Here is a 4943-nt window from a genome sequence, read left to right as displayed (position 1 = left end):
CCAAAAGTTAACTTAAGAAGAACTTTTTCTTTACCCATAGTTATCCATGTAGACACACTCTCCATCGGTAGACTCCTCAAAGTCATGAAATAATTCCTTATTGGCGCAGAGGTGTCTTGAAGCGCCTGTGTCCAGTATCCAATCAGTCTTGTTAGACACCATATTTACCTCAACGACCACAGCAGCAATCACATCACCACTTTCAGTAAGGTTATCTTGGACCGGAGATTTCCCTCCCTGCTTCGAGCGTTGTCCTTGTCTTTGGTTGCACTAGAAAGCCTTGTGACCAATTTTTCCACAGACATAGCAAGGTCCTTTCGACTTTTGGATTTGGCCCTCTGATTTATTTAAGTAATTCTGCTTCTTTACATATCCTTTCTTCTGGCCTTTCTTCTGTTTGCCTTTAAACCTGTCTTTCACAAAAGTACTAGCAGATTCCACAAGGATAACTTTAGAAGAATTAAGAGAGAGAGAGATTTCATCTTATCCTTAAGTCGTTCTGCCTCCTCATCTTTGAGACGGTTTGCTTCCTCAGTCCTCATGTGACTGATCAATTCTTGAAGAGTTAAGTTTTTTTTCTTGTGTTTCAGTTGATTCATGTAATCACTCCAGGAAGGTGAAAACTTTTCAAGCAGAACATTAGCTTGAAGAATCTCACACATCTCCATGCCTTCGTTCAAAACATCAGCAGTCAAGTTCTCATACTCATGAACCTGCTCCATGATTGGCTTATCATCAACCATCTGAAACTTGATCCACTTTCCAACTACATACTTCTTTTCCCGCATCATCTGCACTATATTTTTCTCCAAACTGTCCCATATGACTTTAGCAAATTTATAATTTATAAACAAATCAAAAAGAGGGTTAGCCATATGGTTAAGTAGATGCCCTCGAACAGTTTATTATCCTTTCCAAATTTCATTTTAGCACAACAGTAGCAATTGTATTAGAACTATCAGCAACATCAGTAGTATTGGAAACAACATCAGCAGGAGGTTCATTAAACAAAACGTAATCAACTTCTAATTGTTCAAAGAAAATTAAAAGTTTCTGGGACCAACGCTTATAATTGTTGCCATCTAAAGACTCAAGCTTTGAAAGATTAGGAAGTGTTTTGTTCAAAGTGGTAGTCATTAGTCAATATTATATACAGGATCGCTTTCAAATTGTTAGAAAAATAGTTGATAATATTGATCAAGAATAATAAGAGATTAGAAATAACTTATCGAATAAAACTGTATCGTGGCAAGTCACTGCCTTGAAAGCAATTTTGGTCTGACTGGGTGTAAATCGTTAAGATCGCTCGCTCCCCAAGGTTCCACAGTACTCCCAAACACGTGCACTCGTGACTAGAAGTTTGGAGTTTGCAAATGAAAGAATTTTCCAGGAAAAAATAGAAAGAAGAACAGTCTTCCAGAAAAATAGGAAGAAGAATAGTCTTTTGTGAGGATGAGAGAATAAATGTTTTGGTGGGTATTTAGTTCACAAATGATGATGTTTATATAGGCAAATCATCTATGTTTTCTTCCATCAGAAAAACGTAACAAGCCAAATAGGAGTTAATGTTATGTAACATTAATCTTGTTTAATAACAAAATTATCATAAAGACAGTAACTTCAAACCTTCTGAAAAGCTAATATCTTTTCACAAACGAAGTCACAAAAATTAAGAAACCATCATATAAATGAATGTGAACCATTTATGAAGTAGTAACTTCATTTTCCCATTCTGCATATACATACAAGAAATGTTACAAGAATTAATGGTGGAGAGGTACCACAGATTAACTGTGGATCAAAAGTGTTCTTTATTATTTGCAGTATCAAAATAGAGTATAACGCCTAAAGAGGAATAATACCAACAATTTACTTATCAGAAATTTAATAAAGTAAGATTGAAATAATATTTAAGTAACAAAAAAATTTGAAAAACCCGAAAAATCCGACAAAACCGAACTAATATATCCAAACCGATATAGTTGGTTTGATTTGATTTGGTTTTGGATAAAAATCGAACCAGCCCGGTCCATAAACACCCCTAGTATGAACTATGCCAGGAGAATGAAAAACAAGCTATCAACAGTTCACTGTTTACCAGACACAATGAACTAGCTAATTTTGGAGAAAACTTGAGAAGTTAACTGATAATTGATGAAGTTCGTGTTTACCAGACATAATGAACTAAATTTTAAGGCTTGATCGATTTGGCATCCCAAATTTCAGAATAAAGCCAAGGAAAAATCATTTTCTTCTTAATGATGCTACCTCGAGATAATGCTGACTTTTGTATAGTCATGTTAAATGTGTGTACAAGATCCTTTTGTGAAGCTAATGGCAAACAAGATATCAAGGAGGATATGTCCCAATCTAGGCAGTTCATCCTCTTTCAGATGTACATAATAGTAATTAATATCGCACTTCATTTTATTGTGGAGGCTATGGTCTATGTACTCCTCCTGTACTATTTCTTTTTGATAATATATAGGTTTAACTTTTAGCATAAACCCCACCATCCACCAATGTGGACCTTTGATTTAAAAAAAATAGAACTTAAGAATTATGTCCCAATCATCGTAATTGAAGAAAAAACATTTTGCAAGTTGGGACAAAACTCGGACCAAGTGGAAATCCAAAGTTCATGCACCAATTTTTTACGTATGCCATGACAAAAGCTTAAACCAAATGTAAGCTAATTGAGATTCCGTGCATACCAAATTACCAATCAATGGCAAACCCTTAGGCCTTAGCTAAAATGGGGTATGAATCTCTGAAATTCTAAATCATGCATAAATAAATTGGTTCTTCAGCCAAATTTTTCGTTCGCCCATTTCAATCCAAAAGAAATTGAAGCAGTTGACTAGTTACTGAGTTAGTAACTCGACTGGAACATTCACAATTAGCAATCTTTAAAAGTACTACCTTCAAATCATGTTTACTGTCTTTGCAGAGAAATTTTAGTATGTGAGTCACATAACCAACATTACTTATGTGAGTCTAATTTATTTCTTGACAAATGGACTCATGTTCCTACTTACTTATTTTAAAGCATAAACTAAAAAAGACAATATTTAAGTCTACTCTTTTTCCTAATTAGAGGCTTAGCTGATGGGCAGTAAAAGGGGAAAAAAAAAATCTCCCAAGATCAACGCTTTGATAAGAAATTATTTTTACTGAAAATTTTATTTCTTCGAAATTACAAGTTTTATTATTCAAACCGTGATAAACTAATGAGTACTTTTTAATTGAAAATTATTAGTTCACATTTCTAATTTTCTACTTTCTTTCACCTATCATATTAACCGGAGTGGAGTACTATTTATTAAAATTTTCTTTGGTTGAATAGCTCAAGATATGGTGCATTAAATTTTGCAAATATGGAGATTGCTCGTACCTTTAATTTTCATAAAAAGTTTTTTTATGAAAGAGTATACCTAATAATATACAGTAATAAGAAAATAATATAATGAAAAAGATTTTTCCTGTTTTATTTTTCTTTTATTGGCCACCAGTTAAGCCTCTAATTAGGGAAAAAAGTAGACTTAAACATTTTCTTTTTTTAAGCTTATGCTTTAAAATAAGTAAGTAGGAACATGAGTCCACTTGTCAAGAAGTAAACTAGACTCAAATTTTATTTTATGTCTCACTTACCATATCATACTTATGTGATGCTCTTTATTATTTGACAAGCTGACTTGTGGGTCCCATCTATTTATTCTAAAAATAAAGCTAAAAAGGCAGTTTAATGTTCCATACTTTTCCTATTTGATATCCTTAAACTAAGGATAAAAAAAATTAATAAAATAGTAATAAAATATTTCGTCTTTTAGAAGCTAATTAACGTATTCAGATTCCCTTCCGATCGGCACTTATGTTTCGGAAGCTAATATTATGCTAAATGATTAAAAAAAAAAAAAAAAAAAAAAAAAATTGGGCATGAAAACAGAATTTTGTACAACAATAATCTCATAATCAGTGTATACTCACAAAAAGAAAACGTCATATTCTGATCATTCTAAACTTGTTCAAATTCATGGCCCGAGTACATATACAAAAGACAGTAAGCGAGATTTGTTCTACCAAGCTTGTACCAGCTCTATTCTACTTTGAGGGTGAATCGCCTAGCGATGGCAGGAGGAAATATGGAGTTGACACCTCCCTAAATGATTTTGTTGTGGTAGATACTAATGCAAGAGCTTCAGCTTCATGCTACAACATTTTGGAAGAATCATTTGAGAACTCTATTGACAAGAGCTCGGGGAAAATAATCATTTTGTTGTGTTAAATGATAATTAATATGTCAAGAAGTATGAAAAATTATTACTGATTGTTTAGAGAAGTAAGCGACTCTCCCGTTAGTTTAATAAAGATGGACGATTGCAGAATTATAAGGTCAAAAAAAAAATACTTGATTGCACATCAGCTGCATGTGAGTCCTCCATATTAATTCTTTGGGCAAAAAATTTACTTGTTTCTCTTCTTCTTCAACAACTCAATTGATCATGTGCCGATCGGCAGGGAAAAACGACTTTCTGTATATATCAATTAGCCTCTCAAAGACAAAATATTTATCACCATTTTTATTATTATTTTATTACTTCTTTTTGTCCTTAGTTTAAGGATATCAAATAGGAAAAGTATGAAACTTAAAACTGCATTTTTTAGCGTTATCTTTAAAATAAACAAATGGGACCCACAAGTAAACTTGTCAAATAATAAATAGCCTTATGTAAGTATGATGTGGCATTTGAGAAGTAAAATAAAATTTCTCCTTACTAGTATTCTGGTCCATGAAAACTCTTTCTGTGAACATGAATTATTACTCAAGTACTGATTATAACTAACGCAACGAATGATCCCTTTTTTCGTCTTTGATTGAATTTGATTAATTAGGTTCAGTACAAGCTTCAAGTCTAAATGTCTATCAGAATCCGCAGGTAGTT

The sequence above is a fragment of the Nicotiana tabacum genome, chromosome 24, assembly GCF_000715075.1.
Source record: "Nicotiana tabacum cultivar K326 chromosome 24, ASM71507v2, whole genome shotgun sequence".
Classification (NCBI taxonomy): Eukaryota; Viridiplantae; Streptophyta; class Magnoliopsida; order Solanales; family Solanaceae; genus Nicotiana; species Nicotiana tabacum.
Note: the sequence above shows the minus strand (reverse complement) of the source record.